Raw genomic sequence first — 18619 nt, forward strand, 5'->3', positions numbered from 1 at the left:
AAACTGAGTGAATGTCCAAGCAAGAGACTAGAATTTCAGGAAATACTAAAGGGTGTGCAAAAGGAAAGACAGGAGACAGAGGCCTGGAAGAGAGACTAGAAATGAAGATTATATCAAAAAAAGTAACCAAGAGTGTCAAAAAAAATAGGGAAAATAATCTACGACAGATAAAACTAAAATAGGAATAAACTTAGCCAATGATGAAAAGCACTTGTATTCAGAAAACTGCAACTCAAAGTTAAAACAAAGCAAAAAAGCCCTAAATAACTGAAAGCATACTCCATGCTCATGGATTAGAAGGCTAAATATCATTAAGATATCAGTTCTACTCAAATTGATATACAGAGTTAATGCAATCCCAATAATGATTCCACCAGCATTAAAGGAAAAATTGAAAACACAATCATTCAATTTATATGGAAGGGAAAGGAGTCTTGAATAGCCAGAAACACCATAAAAAGGAAAAGTGAACCCTCATCTCCAGACTTTAAATCATAATACCTACCTATCGTAGTAAAAACAGCATGGTACTGCCCTAAAGACAGACACAATAGACCAATGGAACCAAATTTCTGGTTCAGAAACAGACCCTCACAGGTATGGTCAAGTGATTGTTGACTAGCCTGTCAAATCACACACCTCGGGCAGAACAATCCATTCAGCAAATGGTGTTGAAAGAATTGGACATCTATAGCTTAAAGAAGGAAAGAGGACACCTATCTCATACCTTATCCAAAAATTTACTCAAAATGGATCAAAAAACTAAAAATAAAAACAAGAACCATAAAACTTCTAGAAGAAATTATTGGAAAATATCTTCAAGACCTAGTGGTAGCTGGTGGATTCTTGAAGGAGAAAAGAGGGGAACTGAGTGGACTATTGATGTTTAATGTATGTAGAAGTTTTATTTAGCTTTGCTGTAAAAGTGTGGAAATGTATAGAGTGGATGGTAACACACAGTGAGTAACAGCTGCTTTATAAATGGGGATGTGACTGAAAATGATAGTCTAGTTATGTAAATGCCACCTGACAGAATGCTTGAGAATAATCTAGGAACTGGATAGCACAGTAAACCAAGAGGTGGGTGAGAATTGTGGTTGATGGTACAGATGCAAGAGTGCCTTGTGAGCTGCAACAAATGTATATTACCACTGCAGGGTGTTGGGAATATGGAGAAGCATGGGAAAAATACAGCTGGAGGGACCTATGGACTGTGATTAGTAGTAATAATATAATATTCTTACATCTATGCAAAAGATGTACTATGTTGATACTGCGGCAGTATGGAAAAAGTGAGCCAAATGTACGCTATGGACATGGCAATAATCAGATTTCTGCACATGTGCATAATTGTTTTCTAAGTTTACAACTTTCGTCATAAAAATATACATATTTAAAAAATAATAGGGTGGTCTGGGAAAAAAACACACCAAATTTAAGATAAGAACTATGATTAGTAGTAAGATTTTGATAGTGTTCTTTCACAGTTTGCAACAAACGTGTCATGACAATACAAGGTTTTGGTGGAGGGTTCATGTTTGGGACCCCTGTATGACGTTATGCATCTTTGCTTTGTAAGTTCACAACTTTTACTATACACTTGTTTATGTATGTTCATATATAAATGATATAAAGATAATAATTGGATTGGTTAGAGGAAAAATACTTTGTATAGTAGTAATATTTTGACAATGTTCTTTAATCATTAGTTTAAAAGGTTTAAAAACAGTGCAAGTTATAGGTGGTAGAGTGAGATGGTATATGTTTGTTTTTTAAGTTCACAACTATTATACATTTATTGTCTATGCAAAAAAAAAACAAACCAAGTACCATAAAACTACTAGAAGAAAATGTAGAGAAATGCCTCAAAGACCTTGTAGTATGTGGTGGTTTCTTGGACCTTACACCCAAAGCACAAACAACAAAAGAAAAATTAGATAAATGGGACCTCCTGAAAATTAAACACTTTTGCACGTCCCAGGACTTTGTCAAAAGGGGGAAAAGGCAGCCAATTCAATGGGAGAAAACACTTAGACATCACATGTCGAATTAGGGATTAATATAGAGGATATATAGAGAGATGTAACAACTCAACAATAAAAAGACAAACGACCCAATTACAAAATGGGAAAAGACATGAAGAGACATTTGTCCAAAGAAGAAATACAAAAGGCAAAAAAACACATGAAAAAATATTCAACATCATTAATGATTAGAGAAATGCAAATCAAAAGAGATATGATTTCACGGCTATCAGAATGGCCACTATGAAAAAGTCAGAGGACTACAAGTGTTTGAGAGGATGTGGAAAGACAGGAACACTTATTCACTGTTGATGGGAATGCAGAAGGCTACAGCCGCGGTGGGGGACTGTTGGGCAGTTCCTAAAGAAGCTGAATATAGACTTGCCACGGGACCCTGCAACAGCACTACTGAGCATATTCCCAGGAGAACTGAGAGCAGTGACATGTCCTGCACACCTGCACACCTACATTCTTAGTGGCATTATCCCAACCGCCAGAAGCCGGAAACAGCCCGGGTGTCCATCAGCCGGTGACTGGATAAACACACTGTGCTGTATTCACACGGAGGAACATCGTGCCGGGGTGTGAAGAAGTCAAGTCGTGAACCCGATGACAACATGGATGAACTGGAGGACAGGATGGTGAGTGAAGCAAGCCAGACACAACGGGACAAATACAGGAGGCTTGCACTACTCTCACCTAATTGCATTGTGTAACATAATGTATGTTTCCATTTATACAAAATGTAAATATAAATCAATTTATACAGGAAAAAAAAAGTATTTGTGCAAAAATACCTAGAAATGGGATCTGCGGACAGCAGGGGAAGCAAAGAGAGATCAAGAGGTGATGTTTTTTCTTAGTTGTTTTTTCATTTATTATTATTATTGAAATAATGAAAATGCTCTAATGATGACTGAGGTGATCAACCCACGACTTTGCGATTGTGCCAAATACCACTGACTGCGCACTGTGGATGAACTGTATGCTTTTTTAAAAAAAAGGCAAATAGTGCGGCTGGGGCGGCTTGCACCCCGATGCTGACAGGGGGGTTTGGAGGGGTCAGACTAGACCGCAGTGGCGTCTGATGCTAGGGCAGACAGCATCAGAGGGGCTCTCAGGCGTGGAGGACGCACGGCGAGGGGAGGAAGAATGCCGTGGAGACCAGGTCTGTGCGCAAGTCCGTTTTATTAAGGAAGTGCAGTGGGTTATATAGAGAATGAGGAGGGCGGGGTAGAGCAGGAGGAGGGAGGGCTACGGGGCGGCAGGGGATTGGCAGAAACTTGTGGGCGGACTTGTGGTTTTGTGCTGTTAGCTGTTGCTAGGGAAGTGGGCAGATTTCAGGTTATGGTGCAACAAAACAGCACTTAAAAATGGGAGAAATATGAGAATACACATTTACCAAAGAAGAAACGTATGATTCTTTTCATCACTAGGGAAATACATGCTAAAATCTGCTATACATAATAAAATGGTTAAAATCAAGAGACATAATACCAACCATTAAAGAAAAGGTGGAAAAACTGGAGCCCTCACACATTTCTGGTGACAATGCAAAATGGTGCTGCCACTTTGGGAAACATTTTGTCAGTTTCTTAAAAATGTAAACTTACCATAATTCATCCTGACTCCGCTCCAAAAAGTCTTTCCAAAACAAATGAAATTGTTTCCGTTCAATAATTCCTAGAGCAAGTGTACGGCAGCCAAAACTGGAAAAAAAAAATACACATCTATGAGCTGGAGCATGGATAACAAAAGGCGGTGCATTCATAAATAGATCCGCACCTCTACCTATCTAATCTCAGGCACCTCCCCACCACGCTGCCCTTGGAAGCAGCCCACCAGGCCTGTCTACAACCTACCTGGAGGACACGCAGGCCTCTACAGGACTAACTTCAGTGCCAATTACAGATATAAATAGAAGGTCAGAAGAGCCATGTGTGGGGAAACAACAACTGAGCCCAATTCAGTCACTCTAGGGGACCATAAATTCCAAAGTAGGGACCACTGGACAGGCACCAAACTCCTGAGCTGTCTGCCCTGACTCAAGTGTCTGGATGCTTCTGGAACACTCAGGAGACCAGCTACATGGGGTAGTATAGACTCTGGCAGTGAAAGAGACCCTGCTGGGACATGCAGAAGCATTACCTCTGGGATGACCTCTGGGCTCACCTCCCTTTGAAGTCTCTTAGCTGCATAATTGATTTGTCTTTATTGTTTCCTCATTTTGGTCAAGGTCTTTTTCCAGTTGCATTGCTAGTTAGTGCTTGGCAGTAATCCCTCCGTGCCAGGGAGTCTCATACCCTGGAGTCATGTCCCACACTGGGGGACAGATAATGTATTTATAGGCTAAGTTTGGCTTAGAGAGAGGCCACATTTGAGGAACAAGGAGGCTCCACGAGGCAAATCTTAGGCACCCTATAATAGAAGGCCAAGTTTCAATTTCAAGTGTGAAAGTTCATAAGCACACACAGTCATCGAAATCAAGTGTCCATCAGTAGACCACCCTCCTCCACTAGTCATTGGCCCTGTACTAGGGGGATTCTTGCTGACGTCTTAGAGAATGTGGCAGAGCTCCCCAGGATGGGAATTTGACATTCCTTCGGTTACTGTCTGAATCTCCATCCACCGTGGCGATGCCCCACGAACGTACATTTATGTGCCTTATATGGACGCGAGGTGGGCTTCCTCCCATGTTATCCCGTCCCTGACATCACACTCCCGTGATCCTGCCACAGACAGAGAACCACAGTGCTGGAGAGGACGTGGAGAGACAGGAACATTAACTCACTGTGGGTGGGAAAGCAGAGTGGTACAGCCCCTGTGGAGGACTGTTTGGCAGTTACTAAAGAAGTTAAAGATAAACTTGCCACATGACACTGCAATATCACTACTGGGTATACAGCCCTGATAGCAGGGACACAAACGGACATCAGCACACCCATGTTCAAAGCAGTATCATTCGCTATTGCCGAAAGTTGGGAACACCCCATGTGTCCATCCGTTGATGAATGGATAAACGTACTGCGGTGTATTCACATGAAGGAACATTACGCAGCAGTAAAAAGAAATGAAGTCATAAAGCCCATGACACCATGGATGAATCTAGGAGACATTATGTTGAGGGAAGCAAGCCAGACACAAAAGATCAAATACTAAATGGTTGTGTTACTATGAACCAAATCTATCGTGTAATAGAATGTATGATTGGAAAAAATTTATCATATACCCAATATATTCAATTTATAATTGTATTGTTTTTACTCAAGTGTTTTCTTCTCTTTAAGTTGTTTATATATTCAATTATTAAATGCACAAAAGAAAAAGAAAATAGATGAGGTTACACTGAAGAGTTGAGTTTGGGGACTTTAAAATGTGATCTGTTGCTCAAGAAAAAGAGGTAACAAAATAGAGATAGAGTAACCAAAAGGTTATTTTTTAGCATAGTAAAAATCACGTGTGAAATATGAATGTGGATAAAACTGCATATATCACTGTAATCTTTGAAAATGAACAAATGTATGTTAACACTACAAAATATTAATATATCATGGGCTTGAGGTTTTTCTTTTTAAAGTACTGAAAAAGATTCTAAAAAAATTTATAATGATGAATGCACAACACTGTGATTATACTAAAAGCCACTGATTACACACTTTGGATGGTTTATATTTGTATGTGAATATATCTCAATAAAACTGCTTAATACATAAATAATTGTGCTAGAGCAGCCAAAAATGGAAGCTATATCCACCAGGGAAACAGATAGAGAGGTGTGAAGAATTTTCTCATTAGTTTATATTTCTTACTACTGAAATAACGAAAATATTCTAATGATGACAGAGGCAATGAATGCACATCCATGTGATTATACTAAATACCATGCATTGTACACTCTGAATGAATTCTATGCTTTATTAATATCAATAAAACTGAATTGTTAAAAACATACATGTATAAATAAAATTAATTTGTTAAAAAAAAAGAAAGGACTGCTAATCCTCATCCAAAGATTTCATTGCTAAGCTTTTCTTGTAAAACCTTCCTGGATTTTCCCACTGAGAGCACACTGTATTCTTCCTCATCACACTTAGGATCTGCTGAGCGACAGGGCACTAGGAGAACAGCGTGGTCATCTGCATGGAAGTGACAGGGCCCCAGCAGCCCTGCCTGGCTCCCCTTCCAGGAGGCAACCCTGTGAAAACCACCTTCAGAAGTGCAGGGGGAAGTGCAGGGGACAAGAGAAGGGGGTGGGCTGAGAAGGTCCAGCCATCTGTCCTGAGTGAGAGCAGAGGCTCCACAGCCCTGAGCTGCTTCCCTAGAATGGGCCCAACTCTTCTAAGAGGCCGAGAACAGTAAGCACAGAGGCGTCCTCTGCAGCCAGGCTCCTTTAAGGCCAGCTGGCTGACTGCTCCTGGCAGACAAAGCAGGGCGACAATGGTGTCCCCAAGGCACCCAGGTCATCCCGCCCCCCCCCCCCCCCCCCGCCAAGGAGAGGCTCCTGGAGCTCCTGGAAATGCTCAGCACACCCCTGGGCTCCCACAGCAGCCTCGGGCAGGCGGCCTGACCAGCAGGCGCCCTTTCCCAGGCTGTACAGAGGGTCCTAGCAGGCACCCAAATCCAGTGGCCCCCACTGGCCAGCTGCCCTCCTCCGGCCCTAGCAAGCTATCACCTTAGAAAGAGCTCACGAACTCAGCGTTACTCCAGGAAACCACACTTCTAAGAAAACTTGTCACCACTACCAAAAGGAAAGAGTGTCCTGGGACCAAGGGGAGCTCTGAGGGAAGCCAAGCCTGAGGCTGTCCAGGGGCTCCAGTGCAGCCACAGCCAGAAGGGGACACAATGGTGGGGGCCCTAGAACCCAGCCCTCACCTGCCCTGTGGAATCCCAGAAACCAGAAAAGAATGAAACAGGACACACAGACAAGGAAAGGCTCAAGTGACTCACCAGGGCTGTGACCCCAAGAACGCAAATGCCTGAGAGCAGGAGGAGCCGCACCTGCAGACCTCTGGGGCCAGACACACACTTTTAGACGCACACTGTGGTGGTCCCTGCAAAGCTCCCAGGCCGGGCACAAACCTGCACCCTGAGGCCCCTCCCGCAAGGGCCCCACTCACTGTGCTCCCTGCAGGCACACACCGGGGGTCACTCACGCTCCCCCTGGGCCTCCCAGGAGCCCTTCCCCAGGAGCCCCCAATTCCCCCTCAGCAGTGACCCCTGGAAGAGCCACTGCTGCAGGCCAGTCCCTGAGCCTGGCCTTTCCAGGTGGGAGGAGAAGAGGGAGAAGCAGCCTCCGCCTGGCTCCAGGGGCCATCTGAAGTGTAGGGCCTTGGCAAGGGGGCGCTGAAAGGGGAAGCACCCAGGGACCTGGGAGGGCCAGGAGGGTGCAGGGCAGGGCCAAGGGGTGGACCATGGGGGACCCTGGGCAGTGCAGGGAGGGAGGGGGGACTGTGGAGAGGGAGAAGGGACCATGGAGGGGAGGGGGGACCACAGGGGTGCAGGAGGGATCATGGGGGGCAGGAAGGGCTGTGGGGGGCAGGAGAGACCAAGGGGAGGCAGGAGGGACTGAGGGGGAAGGAGGGAATGTGGGGGTGGGCAGCTGGGACAGTGGGGGGAGAAAGGACCTTGGAGGGGACCATGGGCAGGGAAGACCATAGGCGGGAGGGACCAATGAGGAGGACAAACTTTGAGGGGACACTGAGGGCGGGGAATCATGGGGGGAGAGAGAAAGAGGGACTTTGGGAGGACAGGAGGAACTGTGGGGTGACAGGAGGACCGTGGGAGTACTGGAAGGAAAGTTGGAGGAAGGGAAGATGGTGGGGGGACAGGAGGGACCATGTGTGGGGACCGGGGTTGGGGAGGATCATGGGAAGGAGGGAACATGGAGGAGGATGGACTTTGGGGGGGACACAGTGGGTGGGGGGACAATCACGGGGAGGAGGGACCGTAGGAGAGGAGGAGGAACTGTGGAAGGGCAGGAGGGACCGTGGGGGGGATGAGGGACCATGTGGGGGAGGAACTGAGGGGAGGCAGGGACCGCGAGGGGAGGTGATACTGTGGGGGGCACGAGGGAGTGTGGAGGTGGTAGGAGGGACCCCGGGGGCGAGGAGGGACCTTGGCGGGGGAGGAGGGATAATGGGGGGGATAGGAGGGACCTTGGCCGGGGAGGAGGGGCCATGGGGGAGGCAGGAAGGGGGGGGCAGGAGGAGCCATGTGGGGGTAGAAAGGATTGTGGGGAGGATGGACTGTGTGTGGGGGTGATTCATGGGAGGGGCAGGACGGCCTGTTTGGGGAGGGACAATGGGGGGACAGTAAGCGGGAAGGAGGGACCATGGGGGGATAGGAGGGACCTGGGGGGGACAGGAGGAACCTTGGCGGGGGAGGAGATACTGTGGGGGGGTAGGAGGGTTCGTGGGGGGTAGTAGAGGCCGTGAGGGGGCTAAAGGGACCTTGGGGGAAGGGACTGTGGGGGAGAAGGGAAGGTAGGGGTACAGGAGGGACTGGGAAGGGGCAGGAGAGAACTTGAGGGTGAGGGACCTTGGTGAGGTGGGAGTAACCATGAGGATGGAGGGAGCGCGGGGCACCAGGAGGGACCATCAGGAAACAGGAGGTACTGTGCGGGGAAGAAGAGGGACCTGGGAGGGGACAGGAGTGACTGCGGGGGGAGGAAGGAGAGTGGGGGGACAGGAGGAGCCATGGGGGACAGGAGCCTTGGGGGGGGCAGAAAACATTGTGTGGGGGAGGGACCGTGGATGGGGGCTGGTTCATGGGGGGGATAAAGGAGGGGACTTTGGAGGGTCAGGGACCAAGGGGGGGCTGGACGGCCTGTTCGGGGAGGGACAACGGGGGGGTGGTCTTGGGGGAAAGGGACAGTAGACGGGGAAGAGGGACTTTGGGGTGAGGGCAGGAAGGACCATGGGAGCCAAGGAGGGACCTGGTGTGGAGAGGGACAGCGGGGGTTAGGAGGGAGAGTGAGGGGGAGGGAGTGGGGGGGGACAGGCGGGAGTGGGGGAGACAGGGAGCGTTGGGAGGGGTAGGACCTTGCAGGAAGGGGGACTGTGAGGAAGAGGGGGGACTAAGTGGGAGGAGGAGGCGCTGTGGGACTGGAGGAACCCTGGGGGCAACATTCAGGGGCCAGAGGGGCCCTGGGGGGGACACGAGGGACGGTGGGGTGTTCAGGACCATGGGGGGCGCAGGAGGGGCGGGGATGAGGGCGGGCCACCCTTCCCGTGAACCCCCGGGACCTTACTGTGCCGCGGGCCCGGCACCACAGTCCCGCACGGCCAGGACCCCGACAGCAACCTGCGCCCCCCCCCACTGCACCCTGCGCCCCCCCCCCCCGAGTGCACCCCGCCCCACCCCGACTGCACCCCGCGCCCTCTCGACTGCACCCCCGCCCCCAGCCCCACGCCGCCCCGGAAGCAGCGCCTTCAGCGCCTCCGCCAGGCCCCGCCCGGGCCCCACCAGGCCCTGAGGGCGCGCAGGTCCGGGGCCCGCACGACTTTCCGGGACCCGCGCCCCCGACGCCACCAGCGGGGAGCTCCTCGCCCCCTTCTCCGCGCCCCGGAGGGTCCCCGCCCGCCTGCCCCGCCCTGACGCCAAGTCCTTCCCAAACTTACCGCTACCCGGGCGGGACACGGGCGGGGTCCCTGGGCAAGGGCCGACAGCTCCCGCAGCCCCCACGCCCGCCGACCACACGCCCTCCCGCCCTCGGGGTCCCGGGCGGCGCCCCCGGAACACCCAGCAGGGCCTCGTGCGCCCCACACGCCGCGAGCTCTTCAAAGCGCCGCCAGCCCGGGACGGGGCGGGGCTTCAGGGGCGGAGCGTCTGCATCTGCGCCAGAGCTTGAGCCAATGAGCTATCGCCCCGCTCCGGGACGCCACGCCCCTACGGGGGCCTGTCCTACCCTTGATGGACAGCCAAAGGCACCCAATCACCTACTACCCGGCTTGATCTCCGGACACCTGTGCAAAAACCAAACACCTACACCAATAATGACCAATAGAAGGAGGAAATCAAGAAATAAACCGTCATTTGTAATAATAATATAAAAACATCACATACTTAGGAATAAATTTAAATAAAGATGTAAATGACAAACACAGAAATCTACACAACACTTTAATCAAAGAAGACGTAAACAAATGGAAAAATATTCCCTGTCCATCAATAGGAAGAATAAACGTCATTAAGGTGTCTAAACTGCCCGAAATAATCTACAGGGTGAATGCAATCCTAATAAAAATAAACACAGCATTTTTTACTGATTTGGAAATACTCCCTGTGAAATGTATTTGGAAGGGCAAGGTACCCTGAACAGTCACAGACATATTGAAAAAGGAAAATGAAATCAAGGAAGGGCACTACCTGACGTTAAATCATACTACAAACCTACAGTGCTCAAAACTGCATTATACTGTCACAAGGACAGACATACTAACCAATGGAACTGGACTGAGAGTCGGGATATAGATCCTGATGTATAGAGTCACCTGATGTCCGACAGGGCACGAAGCCCAATCACCTGGGAGAGTATGGCCTCGGCAAAAAATGGTCCTTGGAGTACTGCATATCCATATGCAAAGGAATGACAGATGAACACCTGATATAAAAATCAACACAAGGTGCATCAAAGATCCAAATAGAAAAGCCAAGACTTAGGAATATACCCTAAGGAAGAATCTACAAGACCTTGTGACAGGAAATGGCTTCATGAACTTCACACTCAAAGCAGGAGCAGAAAAAGAAAAAATAGATGAAAGGGACCTCCTCAAAATTAAAACCTTTTGTACTTCAAAGAAGTTTCTCAAGAAACTGACAAGACAGCCTCCCTAATGCAAGGAAATATTTGGTAACCAGATACCTGAGGGAGCCTAATATCGAGCATATGGAAAGGAATCCTTTATCTCAAAATAAGGAGACAAACAACCCATTTTAAAAAATGGGCACGAGATTTGAACAGACATTTTTCCAAAGAAGAAATACAAATGGCTAAGAAGCACATGAAAAGATCCTCAACATCAATAATTAGAAGGGAAATGCAAATCAAATCTATAGTGAGATACCATCTTACACCCATTAGACTGGCTACTATAAAAACGAAAGGACTTCAAGTGTTGGAGAGGATGTGGAGGAAGGGGAACCCTCATTCCCTGCTCGTGGGAATATACAATGGCCAGGCATTGTGGAGGACAGATTGGCAGTTCCTCTGTGCTTACTGTTCTGGGCCTCTTAGAAGAGTTGGTCCCATTCTAGGGAAGCAGCTCAGGGCTGTGGAACCGCTGCTCTCACTCAGGACAGATGGCTGGACCTTCTCAGCCCACCCCCTTCTCTTGTCCCCTGCACTTCTGAAGGTGGTTTTCACAGAGTTGCCTCCTGGAAGGGGAGCCAGGCAGGGCTGCTGGGGCCCTGTCACTTCCATGCAGGTGACCACGCTGTTCTCCTAGAGCCCTGTCACTCAGCAGATCCTAAGTGTGACCAGGAAGAATACAATGTGCTCTCAGTGGGAAAATCCAGGAAGGTTTTACAAGAAAAGCTTAGCAATGAAATCTTTGGATGAGGATTAGCAGTCCTTTTCTTTTCTTTTTTATTTTAATAAATTGATTTTATTGATCCATCTATATGTTTTTAGGAAATCAGTGTTTTACTGATGTTTTAAGAGAAGCATACAGTTCATTCAAAGTGTACAACCCATGGTATTTGGTGTAATCGCGTTGATGTGAATCGTTACCTCAGTCAGCATCAGAATATTTTCATTATTTCAATAAGAAGAAAAATAAACTAATAAGAAAATTCTTCAAAACTCTAACGGATTTCCATGCTGGAAATAGGAGCACAATTAAATTTATGTATTCAGGAATTTTATTGAGATATATTCACATACCACACAATTTATCCAAAGTTTATAATCAATGACATTTATTATAATCACAATGTTGTGCATTCATCACCATAAAAATTTTTAGAACATTTTTAGTACTTTAAGGAAAAACCACGCCCCTTAGCAGTCCTTCCCCATCCCTACATAACCACAAATGTAACTTCATCTTTATAGACTGATTTACATTTTATATAAATAGAAGCATGCAGTAGGTTGTAGTTTCTGTCAGGTTTCTTTCAGATACCAGAAGTGATAATAAAATATTAGCATTTTGTAGTGTTAACATACATTTGTTCAATTTCAAAGAGAACAGTCCTATCTGCAGTTTTATCCATAGTCATATTTCACACTTGATTTTACTATGCTGAAAAATAACGTTTGATTACACTCTCTTGTTTGTTACATCTTTTTCTTAAGTAACAAAGTTTAAAGTCTCCAGTGCTGAACTCTTTACTGTAACCTCACTTTATTTTTTACTTCATTTTTTACATTTAATAATTGAATATATAAAGAATATTTTAAAAAGAAAACCCTGTTGGATAAAATCATACATTTCTAAAATATATTGCATACATATACACTTTTTTTCAATCATACAATATATTACACAATATATTTGGTTCATGGTAACTTGCTCATATGGTATTTGTCCTTTTGTGTCTGGCTGGCTTCCCTCAACATAACGTCCTCCAGATTCATCCACGTTGTCATATGCTTTATGACGTCCTTTCTTCTTACTGCCCGCATAATGTTCCGTCATGTCAATACACCACAGTTTTTTTAATCAGGGCAAGTGCCTGACAGCTACAACTGGAAAAAAAATACAAATATCTATTGGCTGGTGCCTGGGATGTGCTTCACTCACCATCCTGTCCTCCAGGTGCATTCCCGTTGTCGTGTGGTTGATGACTTTATTACTTCTTAGCACTGCATGATCTTCCGTCGTGTGAATACAACACAGTTTATCTGTTCATCAGCTGTTGGACACCTGGGCTGTTTCCAGGTTTTGGCAATTGTGAATAACGCCGCTATGAAGGTAGGTGTGCAGATTTCTGTTGATATCACTGTTCTCAGTTCTTCCGGGAATGTACCCAGTAGTGGTGGTGCAGGACCACGTGGCGAATCTATATTCCACTTCTCTAGGAACTGCCAAACAGTCCTGCACAGTGGCTGTAGCATTCTGCATTCCTACCAACAGTGAATAAATGTTCCTGTCTTTCCACATCCTCCGCAACACTTGTAGTTCTCTGACTTTTTAATAGTGGCCTTTCTGATAGCTGTGAAATGATATCTCGTCGTGATTTGCATTTCCCTAATCATTAATGATGTTGAATATTTTTTCATGTGCTTTTTGACATTTGTATTTCTTCTTTCAACAAATGTCTATTCATGTCTTTTCCGTCATTTGTCTTTTTATTGTTGAGTTGAAACATCTCTCTCTATATCTGGGATATTAAACCCTTATCCGACATGTGATTACTAAGTATTTTCTTCCATTGAATTGGCTGCCTTTTCCTTCTTCTGACAAAGTCCTGGGAGGTGCAAAAGTGTTTAGTTTTAAGGAGGTCCAATTTATGTAATTTCTCTTTTCATGTTTGTGCTTTGGGTGTAAGGTCCAAGAAACCACCACATAACACAAGGTTTTTAAGATGCTTCCCTACATTTTCTTCTAGTAGTTTATTGGTACTTGCTTTTATATTTAGGTCTTTGTATCCATTTTGAGTTGATTCTTTTTTTTTATGTTATTATCATTTATTTATTTATTAATTTTTTAGAAAGCTTTTAAATATACTTCTCTTCCCTTCCCTTCCCCCCACACCCATTGTCTGTTTTCTGTGTCCATTCATTGTGTGTTCTTCTGAGTTTGCTTGCTTTCTTGTCATTGGAACCGGGAATCTGTGTCTCTTTTTGTTGTGTCGTCTTGCTGTGTCAGCTCTCCGTGTGCATGGCACCACTCCTGGGCAGGCTGAACTTTTTCGCACAGGGCGGCTCTCCTTGTGGGGGCGTGCTCCTTGGGCACGGGGTTTCCCTACGGAGGGCACACCCCTGCGGGGCACGGCACTCTTTGCGTGCATCAGCGCTCCGTGTTGGCTAGCAAACCACATGGGTCAGGTGAGCCTGGGTCTGAACCCTGGGCCTCCCATCTGGTAGGTGGATGCTCCATCAGTTGAGGCAAATCTGCTTCCCTTGAGTTGATTCTTATATAGAGAGTGAGATAGGGGTTGCCTTTCATTCTTTTGGTTATAGATAACCTGTTCTCCCAGCAGCATTTGCTGAAGGGTCTTGTTTTTTCCCCATTAACACAGGCTTGGAGGGCTTGTCAAAAACCACTTGACCATAGAGGTGACGGTTAATTCCTGCACTCGCAGTTCTATCCCACACATCGCTCCCTCTGTATCTTTTTATTGCAGTATCATGCGAATTTGTCCAGCGTAGCTTTGTAATATGTTTCAAGGTCAGCCAGTGAAATTACTTCTGTGTTGTTGTTCTTTTTTAGAATACTTTTGGCTATTCACATGCACTTCCCTTTTGTCTTTTCTGTTTCTCTAAAGTAGGCTGTTGAAATTTTGCTTGGTCTTGCAGTGAATCTATAAATCAGTTTGGGTAGGATTCACATCTTTATGGTGTTTGGTCTTCCAGTTCACAAACATGGAATGTCTTTCCAATTGTTTCGGTCTTTTCAAATTTCTTTGAGCATTGTTTTGTAATCTTCTCCCTATAGGTCCTGTACGTTTTTTGTTAAATTGATCGCTAGGTATTTGAGTCTTCTTGTTGCTATTGTAAATAGAATTTTCCCCTTTTTTTCTCCTCAGAATGTGGAATACTAGTGTACAAAAATATGACTAATTTCTCCGTGTTGATCCTGCTGCCTGCCATTGTGCTGAACTCATTTATTAGCTCAAATAGCTTTGTTGTAGACATTTCAGAATTTTCTAAATATAATATAAGGTGACTTCCTCTTTCTTCTTTATACGTCTTCAATTATTTTTCCTTCTCTAATTGCTCTACCTAGAGCTTCTGTTACAATGCTGAATAACAATGGTGCTGGTGGGCATCCTTGTTTAGTTCCCAGTATTAGAGGGAAAGCTTTCAGCCTTTCCCCAGTTGGTGCGATGTCAGGTGTGGGTTTTTCATGTGTGGTTTTTATCACATTCAGGAATAATCCTTCTATTCTTCTGTTTTGAAATGTTTTTATAAGAAATGATACTGGATTTAATCAAATGCTTTTTCTGCCTCGATTGAAATGAGCATGTGTCTTTTTTTCCTTCCATTTATTAATGTTGTGTATCACAATGATCGTGTGTCTTTTTTTCCTTCCGTTGATTAATGGTGTGTATCACAATGATTGATGTTCATATGTTGAACCAGGCATGTCCACCAGGAATAAATCCCACTTGATTGTCATGTATAAGAGTTTTGATATGCTGCTGGATTCAATTTATAAATATTTTGGTAAGAATTTTTGCAACAATGTTCATTAGAGGGGTTGGTCTGTAATTTCTTTTCTTTACTGTGTCTTTATTTGGGTTTGGTATTACAGTGATGTTGGCTTTCTAAAAAATGGTGGGTTATTTTCCCTCCTTTTCAACTTTGTGGAAGAGTTTAAACAGGATTGGTGTTAATTCTTTTTAAAATGTTTGGTAGAATTCACCTGTGAAGTGACATGGTCCTAGATTTTTTCATTGTTGAGAGATGTTTAAAGACAGTTTTAGTGTCCTTCAATATGATTGGTTCGGTAAGTTCTTTTATTTCTTGTAGTGTTAATGTAGGCTGGTTGTGCTTTTCTTGGCGTTTGCTCATTTCCTCTAGGTTGTTTAGTGTGTTGGCAGACAGTTTCTCAGAATATCCTCTTATGATCCTTTTTAGTTCTGTGGGATCAGTCATAACTTCCCCTCTTTCATTTCCAATTGTATTTATTAGGATCTTTTTTTTTTCGTTGTTAATCTTGGCAGGGGTTTGTGAATTTTACCGATCTTCTTCTCAAATAACTGGCTTTTGGTTTTGTCTGTTTGTTTTTATTTTCTTTCTCAATTTCCTTCAATTCTATTCTAATCTTTCTTATCTCTTCTGCTTGCTTTGAGGATGGTTTGCTGTTCTTTTTCTTGTTTCTTCTGTTGTTCAGTTAATTCTTGGATTTTAGCTCTTTCTTCTTTTTTAATATAGGCTTTTATGTCTTTAAATTTCCCTCTCAGGACTGCATTTCCTGTATCCTGTAAGTTTTGATAAGTTGTGATCTCGCTTTCATTTGTCTGAATACCTTTACTGATTTCACTTGCAATTTCTTATTTCACCCGCTGATTACTTAGGAGTGTGTTGTTCAGACTACATACATTTGTGAATTTACCTTTTTCTCTCTGTCATTGATATTGATTTTGATTTTGATTCCCTTCTGGTCTGAGAAGATGCTTTGTATAAATTGATGATGTTTATATTTATTGAGTGCTGTATTGTGCCCTGATATGTGGTCTGTCCTTGAGAAGGATGCAGGGAGGGGTACGTTCAAAGAATATCTAATGCACTGAGTTTGGATGCTGTGTTCTGTATATCTGTGTTAGGTCTAACTGACTGATCAGATTGTTTCAGGCCTCTATTTCCTTGTTGGTCTTCTGTCTAGTTCTATCTAATGTTGTGAGAGGTGTTTTAAAGTCTCCACTGATTATTGTAGAGAGGCCTGTTTCTCTGTTCAATTTTCCCAGAGTTTGTTCCATGTATTTGGGAGACCTTGGTTAGGTGCGTAGATATTTATGTCTGTTATACCTTCCTGGTTACTTGTCCCTTTTATTAATATTTAATGGCCTTCTGTATGTCTCTTAACTTTTTGCACTTACAGTCAGTTTTCTCCAGTATTAGTATAGCTAAGCCTGCTGGTCTTTGGTTACTATTTGCATGGAGTATCTTTTTCCAGCCTTTCACTTTCAGGCAGTTTGTATCCGTGGGTCTAAGGTGGGTCTCTTGTACGCAGCATACGACTGACTCATGCTTTTTTTTAATACATCCTGTCAGCCTATATTTCTTAATTGGTGAGTTTAATCTATTCTTTTTTTTTTTTTTTTAAAGATTTATTTATTTATTTAATTTCCCCCCCTCCCCTGGTTGTCTGTTCTTGGTGTCTATTTGTTGCGTCTTGTTTCTTTGTCTGCTTTTGTTTCTTTGTCCGCTTCTGTTGTCGTCAGCGGCACGGGAAGTGTGGGCGGCGCCATTCCTGGGCAGGCTGCACTTTCTTTTCACGCTGGGCGGCTTTCCTCATGGGCGCACTCCTTGCGCGTGGGGCTCCCCCACGCGGGGGACACCCTTGCGTGGCAGGGCACTCTTTGCGCGCATCAGCACTGCGCCTGGCCAGCTCCACACGGGTCAAGGAGGCCCGGGGTTTGAACCGCGGACCTCCCATGTGGTAGACGGACGCCCTAACCACTGGGCCAAAGTCCGTTTCCCTTAATCTATTCTTATTCAGTGATATTACTGCAAATGGGTTATTTCTTTCCACCATTTTCTTCTTTGGTTATCATATGTCATATCACATTTTGGTCTGTCTTTTTACTTTTTTAGTTCTCCTTCTATTCTTCTATTCTCTCCTCCAAGCTTCACTCTCCTTTTTCTTTCAGGTTCTAAGCCTTCCCTTAATATATCCTGCAAGACGGATTCTTTATTATGAACTATATTTGCATTGGCTTGTGAATATTATATACCTGCCTTCATATTTGAAGGACAATTTTGGTGAATGCAGAATTCTCGGCTGGCAGATTTTCGCTTTTGGTCTCCTAATTTTATCATAGTGCTGTGTGCTTGCCTCCATGGTTTCTCATGAGGAATCTGTACTAAATCTTACTGGGTGTCCCTTGTAAGTAATGGTTCTCTTCTCTCTTACTGCTCTCAGAATTTTCTCTTTATCTCTGACGTTTGATTTTCTCAGTAGTATGTGTCTTGGAATAGGTCTATTTGGATTTATTCTGATTGAGATACAGTGGGCCTCTTAGACATGTAGCTTAATATCTTTCCTCGGAGTAGGGAAATTTTCAACTATTATTTCCTCAAATACTTCCCTCCCCACTCTCCTCTCTTCTCCTTCCAGATCTTTTATGACATGATTGTTGTTGGTTTTTGAGTTGTCATTTAACCTCTCTGAGCCCATGTTCATTTTTTCCTACTCCTTTCTCTCTATAATTTTAGCTCTTCTGTCTTTGGTATCACTTATTCTTTCTTCCTTCATTTCGAGTTTGCTGTATGTCTTTAATGTGTTTTTAATCTTACTACTGTGTCTTTCCTCCCCATTAGCTCCGTTACTTTTCTATTTCGGGTTTCACATTTTTTTGTGTGCTTGTTTAGTATCTTCTTGATCTCATTAATTTCTTTAGCCATATTTTTCTTTCAATTTGATTTTGGAACTGTGTATGCATCTCATTAATTAGTTTTCTCAAATCCTGTGTCTCTTTTGAGGCTTTGTTATATTCCTTTTCCTGGGTCATGTCTGCCATTTTTTTTAGTCTGGCTTGTAAATTTTTGCTGATGCTAGGCATCTGATTAGGATGCAGTTTCCTCAGATGCTCAGTTTCTTTCTTTTTTGTTGGGCTTTGGTGGTGGGAGGCTGTGTGCTATTGCTGCTCTTTGATTCTGTGTTCCTCCTGGATGGTTTGTCTTGTCCCTGTTCTTTGCTCAAAACAGGGCTCCGCACCCAGTGTCAGCCAAAGGGGTGCTGATGCAAAACATCATTATTCTG

General features: G+C 44.7%; 1 long non-coding RNA gene across 2 annotated transcripts in view; it reads right to left on the reverse strand.

Annotated features, from left to right (window-relative positions):
* LOC131277397 (uncharacterized) overlaps window positions 1–9698 on the reverse strand; it is an 84780-nt gene extending 75082 nt beyond the window's left edge. For both annotated transcript variants that reach the window (XR_011648142.1, XR_009184573.1), the window contains exons 1-2: window positions 9644–9698; window positions 3638–3733 (exon numbers count right to left, since the gene is read on the reverse strand). This is a non-coding gene — a long non-coding RNA (uncharacterized lncRNA). The remainder of the gene's footprint in view (window positions 1–3637; window positions 3734–9643) is intronic.
* Between the last annotated feature and the right edge of the window lie 8921 nt (window positions 9699–18619).

The sequence above is a fragment of the Dasypus novemcinctus genome, assembly GCF_030445035.2.
Source record: "Dasypus novemcinctus isolate mDasNov1 chromosome 12 unlocalized genomic scaffold, mDasNov1.1.hap2 SUPER_12_unloc_1, whole genome shotgun sequence".
Taxonomy (NCBI): Eukaryota; Metazoa; Chordata; class Mammalia; order Cingulata; family Dasypodidae; genus Dasypus; species Dasypus novemcinctus.